Source organism: Anopheles gambiae, chromosome 3, assembly GCF_943734735.2.
Source record: "Anopheles gambiae chromosome 3, idAnoGambNW_F1_1, whole genome shotgun sequence".
Classification (NCBI taxonomy): Eukaryota; Metazoa; Arthropoda; class Insecta; order Diptera; family Culicidae; genus Anopheles; species Anopheles gambiae.
The window spans coordinates 37507266-37522454 of NC_064602.1; the positions used below are offsets into that span (position 1 = coordinate 37507266).

General features: G+C 42.1%; 1 protein-coding gene across 6 annotated transcripts in view; it reads right to left on the minus strand.

The window, feature by feature from the left end:
- LOC5668285 (neurogenic protein mastermind) overlaps window positions 1-15189 on the minus strand; it is a 122350-nt gene that overhangs the window by 22043 nt on the left and 85118 nt on the right. The window contains exon 1 of one of the 6 annotated variants that reach the window (XM_061660142.1): window positions 12006-12030. The exons of the other annotated variants lie outside the window; for them this stretch is intronic. The gene's annotated coding sequence lies outside the window, so the exon portion shown is untranslated. Of the gene's footprint in view, window positions 1-12005; window positions 12031-15189 lie in introns of those variants that run through there. 6 annotated transcript variants of the gene reach the window in all.

Sequence of the window (15189 nt, forward strand, 5' to 3'; positions counted from 1 at the left end):
AAGCACGACAAGAGAGAGATAGCGAGAGAACAGCGGTGATGATCGCGATTCGCGCAGCCCCGCGCGATATCATTCGATCTAGTTTGACACAGAGAGCGCAGCAGCAGCAGATTGTCAAACGCTTTCACTCACCACCAGGTGTAGAGCTCATGAAACTTTTCCACAAACCCTCTAACACACACACACACAGGGGAGTGAAATTATTTGAAGTGTTACGGAAGATGAGAAAGCGAATAAAGGTTTCAGCATAATATGTTGATGCAACGAGCTTTTAACAGTATTGAAGATACAAAACAAAATGTCTCCAAACATTCGGGGCCAATTGCCATATCCGTTTCTTACCTAACCCATCCCTATCTTCTCTTCATTCAGGTACACCCCGTTTGCCGTGTAGTTTCTTTCTTTTCTCTTTCATTTTGCGTGATTTCATCGAGCTTCACACGCACAGATGATGATGACCCACTTTGGGTTGCCTTCATCATTGACCCGATTATATTCATACGTATACAACACAACCCCGTCGTGTTGTGGTTTTGTTTTTGTTTCTGATCATTTTTCTACTTGCAGCTCATTTCACCGGTAATGTGTGTTGTTCTTCTGTGCACTGTTGCTGCTACTAGTACTCCTGGTGGTGCTCGTGTAAACGTGAACAATGTGAATATTCAGCCATACTTGGGATGTGTGATGATGCATCGCAGCAGCGCGCAGAGGGATGTAGCAAAGGTTTTAACAACACAATACGCATTGCAGCTTAATCTACGAGCGTTGTAAAATGGTGTGTAGTACCGCGTATTGTTGTCCTAGGGCATGGTTGCAAGTGACTTGATTTTACAGTTTATTATATTTCTTATTTTGTAATCAATTGTGAAATGAAGTGAGTTATTAATGTTAAAGTATTCTTACGAATTCTACACAAAAGCCAGCTACATGCATATCTCATAACTGCATTGAACAAATAAGATAATTACTGATTGATTTTAATTTATTACTTGGAATAGCAAGAGCTGTACTGAGTTGAAACTATTGCAGAGCACCAAAGAAGTCAATAATTTGCTATAATATTTGCTATTAGCAATAATCTGCTATAATGATAGCATAATGTTTGCTATAATCATGATGATCATGAAAAGATTGTGTATTCACATCGTCACGTATTACGAAGTACGTCTAGAGCAACGAGCCGCAGAAACACGAATCCGAACAAACATAACGCATACTTTTCGCCATATTATTTAGAAATGAAATTTTTACAAAATTATTCAATAAAAAGGGACTAAATCCGTATTACCTAACAATTACCCCAATTACGTAAAAATCACATGTTGTTTCACGGTCAATCGTTTGTACCTTCACCTTCGCCTATAGAGCAGTGTGTTGTCTGCAGCTAGAGTGGTTAGAGGTTTCGTGCGCAAAGCTTCCCAAAATAGGCCTCTAGAAAAGCTCTCATTTGCTTTAGTCATGCTTCGATGTATTAGTGCTGTAAGCATTTTCTGGCTGCCGTAATGCTGATCTAAGTTTTGGGGAAATTAATTAAATACAAGGTTGGGGAAAACCACATCTTTCCCCCCTTTTGCTCGAAACCCTCTCCCCCCCCCACCCTCAAGGTGACAACACAGCAAAGAGGTTTGCTCTGTAAAATTATTTACAACACCACGCGCAATTGTCATAAACCATTGGTAAGCTATTCGGTAAAGGGTTTCACGTTTGAAAAATACTGGGGGGAAATCTATTATACAACTTGTAACCACACGAACATAACTATTTGCATTTTTTATTGTTTCCAGCGCTATTATTTCCTTGTTACCCCCGGCAGATGGTGGTTGTTGAATATGAAAAAGGGTTTCCTCCCCAAGCTCTGTAATATTATGTTAAACTAACCTGCACTGTGTTTTCTATAACTACTTTTACGCATTTAAGACGCGGGGATAATAGTATTGAAGCTTGGGATAATAGTATTGAAGCAATTGTTGCAGAGCAGTTTGAAATAAAATTAGCAAACATGCTATTCACCGCAAATTTCAATAATCTTACGGCACCATTGTAGAAATTCTACGAATTATTTACTTTATCCGTCAAATCAAATAGTCACTCTTAAATGAAATGATTCGACAAAACGCTATTGTTTCGACAGTTGTCGCATTACCGCACACAGAGTTTAGCACGTAACTGCCCGCCGCACGGCAACGACCTTGACCACACTGTTTTGAAATGCGCGCCTTTCGCGCACAGATTCCAATCAAAATCACCAACTACATTGTATCCTCTCACCTTCAGCACGATTCGGGTAGGAACACTACAACCACCAGGTAAAGTCCCGCTCTTCACCCGGGCAGATAGTTACCACCCCTTGTCCACACTATGCTTCGTCACGAAATTATGCTTCTCTCGTTGATTGCCAAGGCCTTGGTTCCAACAGGTTCACGCACGAAACAAGCGTCCCCCTAGCCTTAGCAGATTTATGATTAATTTATCTTTTCAATCGATTTGAATGTTCAAGCCGGAATTAACCATGCTGTGTGTGTGTGCGTGTGCTGGTGGCAGGGAGTACAAACCTGACAGCACGGCATTTTAGAATGTACTTGTTTATCTCATCGTAAAACATGACTTTAAACTCATTTCGAATAGCATATATTTTATCAACAAATGGTAAACCCACGTGTGCCAATGATTGTTTGCTGCAAAAGAGTAGCAGCAAAAGAGGCACCACAAAACCAACCAAAACCACACTGGCATAGAGCGAGCGTACGAATTGAAAATACGTCGTATAGCAAAGCCATTTAAGTGGCCGCTAATTAAGTTGTTAAACTATGGCCGACAGGGCCGACAACGGGGGGGCGGCAACATGCTTCAAGTTCAGGTTCAAACTAGGTTCGTAGCGACTAGAGCCGCCGGCTATTAGCCGACGGGGGAAGACTAGATATGGAAGAGATCGCTATCTTCGCAGGCAAACACAATCGCACCGAACCTCAACCGACACACACACACTGACTCGCACCAATCCCTTTTTTAATACCACCGATCTATACGGCTCGTCCTCGGCAGTGTGCTTGTATGTGTTCGAAATTGAAACACAAAAAAGGTAGATTGAAAATTGTTTTTAAAAAATTACAACCCATTTGCTTCAGCAAAAACTTCGCCTCGGACGATGGAGTTTCGGTTCTGTGACATACCTAACAAGCGTGTATGATTTATGCACATTCCACCTCATTCTGTAAAGCTCTGATTTTGGAGTCACGGTTCGGTAGACGGGCTAGACGGGAATGAGCTAAAAAAGGGGGGAAGGGGACAAAAACAAGCCAAACAACCAAATCCGCTCTGTACGGCTCTAGTACATTATAGTTGGACCGATTAGCACTATAGGACAACCATCTATCGGAGTTACTGTGCGGCTTGAAACCCTTGGTTCGTTCGTTAAAAATAGGTATCCACAGAGAAGGAGGGGGAAAACAACACGTGTAGTTCGCACTACCGAACATGAACAAGCAGAATCAAAAAGAAGAGCTATAATGAATCATTTTATTGGCATAGTGCCATAGATACCACGGTCTTTTGCTGGAAATGTACCATTGAAAGTACAAAGTTTATCGTTCGTCTTATTTAATTAAAAAAGTTGTTGATTTTTATAATGCAGGAATCAAAAAAACAGTCTGTGTAGCTTTGAGTGCTTATATCTTATACAGCTAATAATACAGTTAATATTATACAGCTTCAAGAACTTCAATCAAAATCAGGGGTGAAAATCGAGGATATTTTAACAAAAGCAACCAACTTGAAGTAGTCTGTATGGAACTGAAACCCTAATATTATGTCACATTGAAAGTCAACTTGTCCCATCTTTAAGCCCCCTGACAACTCTAAATTTGTACAACTTTACCACTAAAATGTAATGTATTCCAAATTAATGAACAATTAAAAAGAAGCTTGATGGAATTACGTGGCAAATAGTTTTTGTTCCAGGGATTTCTGGGCTACGTCTAGACGGGACACAGGGTACATCATGCAAAAGGAAAGGTCTTTTAGTAAGGAGATTGCGTCTTCTGGCAGGCAAAACGTGCCCGGAAGCTCGGCTGAATTACATTACGGTGTACAATGACGTTGCCGGCACGGTAAGCCAACGATGTTAATCCCATATTGGAGTATCAGAAAACTTCTTCGTACTGCGGCCATTGCTCAGATGTTAACATACGAGGGTTATAGAGGTAAAACTGTTGCATATTTTATTGTTAAATTGCTAAAGTTTGGCACATTGGTTTAGTCCCCTCAGTTGAGAAATAACGAATTAGCATTTAACTGGATATAGACACAGACATTGATGAAGCTTTTTAAAATGAATTTTGCTAAACTCCAACTCCAAAAATTTCAAACATTCTTAAACGTCTATGTACCAAAAGTAAAAGCAATTAATTTGTCCCATTATTTTGCTATTGAATTATTATTTATGTTTAATACAGAATCTCACAGTGCGCTCAAGACCCGCGATTAAAGTAAAGCCTTTCAACAAACTCCCACAACTCACCCAACATTGGCCATGAGGTACCTCTGTTAAATTAATTTATCCAACGGTGCTGAAAAGTACGCCACACGAACATTGAAATTGTTGAAACCCAAAAATGCGGTGCGTGTTAACGTGCCTACGAAGCAATTACATTAATGAAGTGTAGTTGAAGATCAAAGAACGGCTCCGAACGGCTGCAAAATATATTCCAAGCACAGCGCGCAAGCGGAGAGAAAATACTTTGCCGGCCGGTATTGGAAACACGAGGCCGATCTTCAGAGCTTGACGGGGTTGTGTTCTGTGCGCGGCTAATAGAGAAAGTCGAATTTAACTTTCAGTGTAACTAAAGGGAATGCTTTTTTTCCTGTTCAAGAAGAATTTCCACAACGTGTTATAGTGATTAAGCATAAATTGAAGTTTTATCTCGGTTTAAGAGTTTCTCAGAGGTTAGTTGAAATAATTAACCAAAGAGGCTATATTTTAGGACATACGAAACTTTCTATTATTAATTTTATACACCAATAGCATCAATAACTCCACATTCCTCGGTCGCGTCGCTAATTCCCTCACACACTTTGCATCGTTTCATGTTGTACCGGCACACACACACCGGCTGTAGAGTAAGCACCAGCAGCCAGTGTGGTGCTGCTGGTGATGACATTGATTGGAGGCAATTTCCAATCACATTATTTCGTCTAGGGCTGTAAGGCCAACACAGCAACATCATCATCATGCCAACCCGATGACAGGACATTAGAATTCCAAGCAGCTAATTCAAGCCTCGCGAAGAAACAACCGTTTCTTTTTATGTACATCCGTCTAGCGGGGACGAGGTGGGTGGTGTGTGCCGTCGCCTTCCACCATCGCGAAGACCCAATTTGCGTCCGGGCGATGACGGGCGCACTCAAAGTGTAGTACCACCCTCACACCGAGCAGTCACACAAACGGTGCGTAAAGATTGAACAGTTTCTGTCGTAAAGAATAATTGTGTACGGACCGAAGCGGTACTGCGAACGAAGCCAAACGATTTGGACAGACTTCATCGGGAAATAAATAAGAAGAAAAAGAATCCAATTAACGATCAGCCGTCGAGCAGGGATGGAATGTGAAGTTTGTTGAAGTAGCATTAGGAAGATTTTCAAACGTCGCAAACGGTTTTTAGAGTTTAGGCGCAGTTTAGGCCATTTTATGTCACACTGTAGTGTATTAGATTTGGGTTTAGAGGCTTTTTCAGCAATTTTTTTTACCAATCTTCGTACTTATGACTGAAATAAACAAAAACTTTCAAAACCTTTTAAAAACTTACTACAGCTAGATATTGTAAAAACTGCGTGAGTAAGAGCAACAAACTTGAACGAACGTGGGTAGGTAGGGTGCATGATTTCCACCGTTAAGGAATTTTTAACAAAATGTACCTCGTACCTCATCCTCCAACCCCCACCAACCCCCTTGGCACACATGGCAATGAACACGAACAATCGAGTAAGGTGTAACAGTTCGAGTGTGGGTGTGGTATTGCTGAACTAAGGGAAGAGGAAAAAAAAAAACAGTAAAACCAACTTGAATACAATTACTTTAAAACCATCTGTTCCTAGGGGTAGAAACAGCACGCCACTCGCCAGCACAAAAGACACACACTCTCACACATGCTGAAAACTAATAATTATGCTATTGCGCAGTTTGTCAGATCAGAATTCCAATGTACCTATGCCCAAGAAACAAACGCAGACCCACACCTCTTGAATCGCATTTCGTTGAACCGTGCTCAAAAGGCAAAACTCTTATCAAAGCCGGTCTAAGAAAGCCCGTAACATGAGCTGCTTTATATGTGATTGTGTGTGCGTGTGTTCAGGAAGGGAACATAGGAAAGACACATGAATATGTGTTTAAGAATGCATAATTTAGCATAGACACTGAATCGTTTAGCGACACCTAGCGTACGTGGTACGGAAAACGGCTTTTATTCCAAATTTGATACATTTTGGGCGGACACATTTGAAAGAATAACGTCCAAATGCTTAATTGAAATGAGATTGTTCGTGCTGAGATTGAAATTTTAAAGTTGCTTGTTTGGTTCCGCAACACTGTTTTCTTTCAAATATGATTTCTGTTCTCAGTAATTTACCACACAATCTTCTCTTGTGTTGTTCGCTTAAACTTAAAGTAAACTATTAGTTATCCGCTCACAACATTTGACAAAAGCTTGCACGATAATGAATACAACATTCTAACTCTGACTCATCGTGCTTTAAAGAATTCGTCACCAAACACACACACACACACGATTGAACGCGAATGCTTGTGTTTCCGCTGATAAATTCATTTGCCATACTTATCGCCTGTGTCACCTTTTTTGTTAAAGTTAGGGCATCACATTTGCTGAACTGAACGTTCCTTGCTCAACCCGAGATGCGGACCAGATTTACATACGAATTTGTCTTGGGTTGTTCGAAATTGCGGCACTGTCAGCACACGAGTGAACGAATTCCCAACATTTCTTGCCAAAATGAATTCCCCTTTGAATCCCCTTCACTAACTTTGAATTGGTGGCTGTAAAAACTGAGTTAAAATTTGAGTCGAACAAAACTGCACCCGAATATCCCTGATCATACTGACACACGCGATTCACTTTCACCAGTATGATGCAGCGATGCAATGGGGGACAAAGAGACAACTGATTGCAAGCAAAGCAAAAAAAAGAAGCTAAATCTAGTTTCACACTTTTACTATTGTTTTATTGCCGTTTTATACAAATGTTCTAACATCTCGCATGCACTTGCCCATGCACACACGCAGAGAATAAGAAAAGTTGCCCGCCGCAACGCAATAGAGCTTAGGAGCACCGAGAGCGTATTACAGTTGAGACGACACTTTGTTCCGGGTGTGGTGGTTATGCGCAGAAGAACATCCGAACTGGATTCTCCTTGGCGTAGGTCACGGGGAGCAACCGAAGGGTACCATCACCAAGCAGCAGGATCCAATCTAAGCGAACTAAACGAGTCTTTGTCTGCTGGTACGTGCATACCATCAATCAGATTTTCCTGCAGTTTAGTAGCACAAAACCATCGCGATTCGAAGGGGAAAAACGGTCGTTAAAAACAAAGCGTAACATCGATAACTATCTCTGCATGAAATCACAGTGTGGGGATGGTAATTTATAGATGTTTTAAAATTGCATGATAGATGGTGATATATTTTCTCAATGGAACAATAAACCAGTGAGTGGAAGCTGATCGAAATCGTGGTGGGTTTATTGTAAACATTATTCTTTTGCTTGCATTTTTGATGACGTGAAATGATCAAGTTTGGAATATGTTACGAAATAATTTGTTACATTCCAAATTATGTGTCTTACAAATACCATAAGATAGATTGGAGGACGGACAGATCCATTCAAATAGTCGATCTCCCCAAAAAGTTTGTGGTCCCTTTCCGTGGTCGAACAAAGAACACGATGCAGACATACGAGCCTTGCACCACCGACTAGAACCGTCAACTTTATTTGTGAAACGATTATAAATTAACTTGATAGTTTTCACCACCAGCATATAACCCGGGAATTGAATGCGTTCCATTGACGACAGCCCGACAGTGTGTGTGGAAACTTTTGTGATTGCAAACGAACGCACCTCCCCGAATGCCCGACGCACTCGAACGTCACCCCGCAGAGCTCGTTTCGCGTCCAGAACATGCAAAGAAAACATGCGACAGCATAATGGAGGTGAAACTTCATTTAGAAAAGCTGCCGCTTCATCCATCGAGGTGACTAACTTCGAAGATGAATGGTGTTTTGAAGCAACGACATATATCCCGTGCGATAGGATAAGAACCAGGCCACCGTGCTACACGATCGCTCGCACACGGTAAGGACACACACAAAGCTGCTGTTGCCGGTCCTTCGTTTCGGGCTTCGGTTACGCCAAGTGAGTCCTTTTAACCGCAACCTTTTCCATCCCCCCCTTGTCTCCCCGCTAGCAACGGTAGTGCGCGGCAACAAACAATCCTGGGAAGATTTATTTGCAAGATTTATTGGAACTTAAAAACATTGGCAATAAATTAAACACCACGAGGAAAGGACGACGCGCGCTCGGTTCCAAAATGAGGGCACGACGCCACCAAACCTTTGGGGTGCTGCAACCTTTGGGTTTTGGGGTGGTGGGGGGACACGTACGCAAACACAGTGCTGCTCACGCACTCTGCTGGAACGTACGGGGGTAGTGTGTGTACGTTGGACCAGTTTCCAATTAGATGTGAAGCTGATAATGAGTAATTGGACAAACAGCTATTGATTGAGCATTGATATTTACTGTTGCTTGTGTTGCTCGCTCTACACCAACAGGAAGCAGAGTACAATAGGGAGGAACATGCTTTGTTTTAAATGATGCAATGTTTGTTTCTTACTTAAGCTTGTGCAATATTAAATGTTTCCTCTGTGAAAGCTTTCCTCTTTGTGATGCAAACCAGCTCCTCTCTTAACGTTCTTATTTCAATTTTTCCACCATTGTCACTATGGCCCCACGTGGTAGTAGTGGTAAGCAATAGTACCGCGCCCAACAGTGTCGATACAAAGCGAATCAATTTCGAGACATCCTTGTGCTTTCTCGAGGTGTGTGTTTGTGTGTGTGTGCGTGTTTGTACGTGGCCCTCCAGGGAACAAGGACATAATCACATAAAGAAGCATTACCGGTACTCCCTGCCCATCCCCCCCCCCCCCCTGACTTCCTGTGTGAAGGGGCAAATGCTTGGCAGCTGTTTTTCTTTCCTTCCTTGTTGTACGCGCGATATCGAATGACATAAAATGCCACCGTAATACTATTGTTGTGCAGCCACCACCACCAAGAAGGGGCGGCGGGGGCATGGTGTTTCGTTTTTACAAAAGAATTAAGATTTGCTTTGCCCTCTCTCTCCTCTTCTTTCGACTCCGGGGCTTTCTCTCGGCGCTGCAAATGGAAAAAGCATGATTCTATGCTCCTGCTGCTGCTGCACATGCTTCCCCATTTTCTCGGTCCCCGTCTTTTGTGCATATACGTCACACTGTTTGTCCCCGAAGCACTCGGCACACTGCGCGAGGGGATCAAATTTCCTCCGTGGAAGCATTCATAACGACCATCGCTACGAGATCGTTCCGCCTCCAAGACGATGGGCGATGATAATGAAGGATTCTGTTTGGCTTTATGTGTGTGTAGAAAAAAAAAACACTGAATAAACCTTGTCCTGCTGTTGTGTTGATGGTTTCATTTTTATATCTTCTCATAGATACGATACAATTTATGGCGAACAAAAACCAAACCGAGAAAATCGAGCGCGCGGCGTTCCAAGACGCGCTCACATTATACCGGAAGCCAACGGCGCAGATTGATATGAAATTCTAGTCTTTCGAGGCTTCTACCATTCGGGTGCGCGCGTTTGCTTTGGCTGCAATGCAAAAAGTTAGCCGTAAAGCGGCACACGAGATAGCACAATCTGATTGTGCGAAAATCGACAGAGAAACTAACAGCCGGGGAGAAACTGCTGCTCGCTAAAACTGAAGAACAATAAAATTTATTGGTCTACCCCCTTCTTGCTGTGCCGGACAGCTCAGTTCGAGCGCAGCATCGTTTCGTGCTAATGATGGAAAAATAACATTACACACCCGGCTCCTAGAGACCCCCCCATCCATATAAGGAACCTCCGGAATGTGCCATTAGAAGGCAATTTGAACAATACTTTGGAACGAAAGCAACACACATATAGACACAAAACAAAGAGAAGCGAATGCTTTTTAGAAGAAGCAAAACGAAAAATAAACCTCACAAGCACTGCTACACCGTTCTCAGCAGCGACGATATAGGGGGAGGTGGTCCATGGGAGCAGCATTTATGGCCGAACGAGAAGAATTAAAACTCCAATCGCACTAATAATAACAGTACTGTATCAAAACTGCACTCTCTGCTGGAGAGGGCTCCGCACGGCCAATCCACTCGTCGACAGTTGAAGGTTACCGGATTTAAAAAAAAAAATGGATGGCCAGCGGCCAAATTGCTTGTCCGGTTTTATGGCCTTTCGAAACGCATCCGCAAGCAACGCGAGACACATTTGGTCGAGCGTACGAGACACATGCAAAAGGGTAGTATTCCTAGCTAATATCTACTTCGATTTAGTTGTTTAGAGCTTTTAAGCTTATAGAAAAGTTAAGTATTCTTTTGACTTAAGAGAGACTAAAAAGAGATTTAATACACACACATTTTGTTCGAACAGTATGTTCAACAACATTTCAAACATGAGTATTCCAAAACGAAAAAAGATGTGTTTACTTGCTACTGCTGCTACTGCTGCCTAGATTTCTTCGCTGTTTGTAATCAATCACACAAAAGGAGGCTTACAAACACAGTCGCCCCTGTCACTCATACCTGCTGCCATCATACCATAATTCGAGACGAGCAAAACGAGCAGAGAAATGAATGAGCTGCGAGATGAACTAGTGACAAACCAACTCTGTCGCGAATTCTGACAGTTATGGATGGTAAATCCGGCACCGGGTCATTGTGCAACCTCATCTCGGGTTTGCTTTTCCTCCGACGGGCTCGGGGCATGGTTTCATACCTCCATCCCTGAAACCCCTTTTCAAACTATGTCAGTAACCGCAAAGTGATGAGCATGAAAGCGTCATTCACCACATTTCAGTGCATTCTTGTCGGAGGGAAGCAACAATAGGGCTGTATTATGTGATAGCTAAGATAGAGGAGAGTTATTCTTGGTGATACTGTTGGGTCTTGCTTTAAAGATTCGTTTTCTTTACTTAATTTTATAGTCTTTCGGTATTGATTTTTTTATTGCTGAAGAATGTATAATCAAGAGGAACTATCAAACGGTTGTCGAAAACGATACCTAAAAATTGTATTATTCAGTGGAAGAATTATCGTTCGTTTTTTGTGTAGAAAACAAAACATCCCTGGCCAACACTTACACGACAAACGAACGAATTGTGCGTTTTTGTCTTCTTTAATTAATTTTCATGCTTCCTTCATTACCGAAAGTGGGTCGTGTGTTGATTTTTGGGTGAGTAATTTCCTTCGTTTGCCCAGTATCGCGGGGGGCAGGCAGTACACCTGAAGTCGTAAATCGATAAGTCCCTTTACTTAACGACGCTCTCTACCTACACTGTCAAGCACCGGCCGAACGACAGCAGCACCATGATAAGCAGGAAAAACGCCCTCTAAAATGCCGCCTGCTTTAGGATACAAACGTATCCCCTCCTCGACGCGAGTCGCCCAAACGCAAACCGCCGTTCCCCGAAATAAGTCATATTCAAGTGGCTATAAAGCTGATAAATATCAATTTTATTGGTGTTCGTACTTTTGCCTTCTAGGCCGCATACCGAACTATGTGGCTGCATGCCCTTTAGAGGCCCTGGCCCCCCTACACCAATGTATTCATCGCAAAGTAGATCAATGTTGGCATTCGGCTTCGGTATAGAATTGTGAAAAAAGCCAATAACAAATGCGTGTAGATTATGAAGGTATGCACTTACGTATGGGGGATAATCGATAGCTGTTCAATTCAATCTTGAAATGATTCTTTTGCCCGTCACCAGTCTTGGATGCTTACCTAAAATGAAATAAAATGAGAAAGAAATTAATGAATATGTTACGAGATGTTGACTTTTTATCATGAAATGGATACTATGTTGACCTTTGTATTATTTTGTAAATCAAAGTATCAAAGTAATATACTGAAAATATACAATCCGTAACAGTGAGCAACATAAATTATTCAATTCAATTCAATATGAGATATTCCTTTTATTTGTTCTATAAACATGGTATTTCGTAAAAAATATTGTTGGTTTTCACTATTTGACGGTTAAAATATAGCTTCACGACCGTTTTACCCAAAAAAATGTACTTATATCAATAAAACATATAAGACACATATATACTTCTCATTCATTTTTCTAAGACAATGAACAGAAATCGAAGAAACCACAAGTAAAAGTAATAGAAATATGCTTCATCTTGCAGTTCTTTACTTTAAAATGATCTATAACTATAAAGCTAACTTACCGATACATCTCTTAAATAAAGCATTCTGTGCTACCTGTTTTAACAATTAAAATTCGCTTCCTTTTGAACAAAACGGTGGTAAATAGCACCAAAGCAAAACAATAAACAATCACCCTAAACATCACAAAAGGATGTTGCAGGGTTGAAACTAGGAGCCAGAAGCAAGACTCACAGTCTTCCAGGGAGGGTTTAGATAGCGAAGAAGCGAATGAAAAAAAAACCACCACCAAAACACAAATTCGCCGCAAAACCCATCGACCGAGCGACCGACAGAGTGGCTACGGAAGAACGGGTTCATTGCTCCTACTCTCGGTTCTTATGTACGTGCACGCCTGCTGGCCCCGCTGGTACCAATACATAACAAAACCGGGCGCAAAATGTTCGCACACTGGGCCAGGCAGCGCGTTACGTGGATGCACACACTGTTCCAGCAGAGGAGAGCAGAGACAAGATGCGAAACAACAATCCGGCTGAGAAGGTGAACCTGTCCTTCGTTGGAGTGGAGGGCCAGAGGAAGCAAAGACGGGAAGGATGCGGAGGCACATGGAGCACATGTTTTGAGCCAAGATGCCGACACAAAACCGAGAACGGAAGAGAGAGAGCAACCTTTAGCAAGAAGGGAAGAAAATATAGAACCACGCGCACAAAAGGAAGATGCAGACACAAAAGGCAATTGAAAGTAACTTTAAAACCTATAAGTTTTTTAAAGAATAATATAAGAATTAATATTTTTTATAAGAAGTTTAGCTAAAGAGGTTTAGCTAAAGAGGTTTCAAATATTACATTGAAGAAAGGAGGGTGAAGTAGGAATGAAATTCGCCTTTAGAATGATTGAAATAAGTCTAAAAAAGCGTCTAAATATAAAGTTTAAAAGAAAAAAACCAAAGAAAGAACGTTTTAATCATAAATTCGGGTGAATTTAAGATTTCAGAAAAATACTACAAATCCACAAAATAGATCAACACTGTTTAATTCTTTCCAAAACACATTCTAAAACGAACGATGAGTGCGCGAAACACGAACTCACTGTTGGGCGAGTGCATTGGCATGCGCCACTCACGGCAGCAGTTTGGCGACGACTTCCAGCTGCACCCGTGTTCTCATCCATCCCCCTCCTCTGGACGGTGTTTAAAATAGAGAGCGAAAGGGAGGGCGCGATTGATCCACGCTCGGAAGGCAAACACTATTACATGATTCAAGTGGATGAGGGAGCCGTGTGGGGATCTTGTAAGGGCACACAGCATCACACACAGCGAAGGGCCAGGAGGCCAGCAAGCGAACTTTCGCTCTCGACGGAGGAAAACACTGTTTAAGTGTATGTGTGTGTGCTTGTGTTCTTCCTTGCTCCTTTGATTTGGGAAATTACGCCGTAAGCATCCCTCTCCGTTGGCTCCGGAGAATGATGACTATTGCAAGGAAATAAGATGGATGGCACCTCATATTCGGACCCGCTTTGCTCCACCGAGTGACAGCAGCACGGTGTCATTCGCTCTTTCGTTTGATTTCTATTTTCCTTTCGCTGCCCGGGGGAAATCCAAAAATGCATCTCACTGGCTCTCGTGCGATCACGCACACCAACAGAGGGTTTTTGATACGATTACTTCCCGCAAATGTAAGGGATTAGTTTTCGCGATACATCTTCTTCCCTGGATGGGATGGGATGGGATGGGCGAGACCGAAGAGAGTAAATAAAAAAAACTAGAATAACAATTATATGCTCCTTGGAAAGCATAATGGCAACGGCACACGATTCGTGACAATTCTATTGTGCGCGACAGCTGTCCTGCGTGGTTTGCGTTAGCGTCAGGTGCGGAAGGACACGTACCAAGCGTGCTCGAACCAAAAGAGACATACACGCGCACGCTGCTGTTCCTAATAGCGTTTTCATATCGTTAAGATGATGGATCGCATCCCGGCATTCCCGGTAATCCCTTTTGTGGCATGATAGCGAATGGGAAACACTTATATTATAACGAAATAATGATAACACCAAAAAAAATGGCCACGCTTGTCGCGCTTTATCCCGGGCACGCCAAGATGCAGCGCTGGCGAGGCGAGGGCTAGAATTCACGATGCGAGATATCCTATCGGGCTGGATAATGTTGTATTGTCCACAGATGAATTGAATTTTCACATCCAGTTGACGGTAATAATCCCAATCCCATCGTAAGGTTGATTTATATCTTCGTTTGCAAACAGTGAACAGTCGGGCGTGAGGATTGCAAATGGTGTATGGGGCACGTTTGATTACGCAAAATGTGCGTAAGTGAACGGAAAAGCATTTTATAATAGTACATGCAAAAAAAGGACTTAAATTCAAACATTTTTTTATCTTCACCACGCACATACATGTGCGAATCTAATGAAATGATTCAACATTCACTTTAGCTTGCATAATCTTCATGCATGCTTGCAACCCAAAATAAAGCCGATTAACTAACAAGCGTATATAACGAGTACAAGTCTTTAAAAACCGCGATGACGACAAAAAAAAATACAGCACTCGCGTTTGTGATAACATGCGGCTAAAATTGGTTGGGTTTTTATTTCTGATAAGCCACACCACGACCGTGCAAACATAGAAGAGTTGTCGCGCGCGTGTAAGGAGTTTTTCTTCTATGCAAGTTACAGAAAGGAGGAAAAAGAAACCCC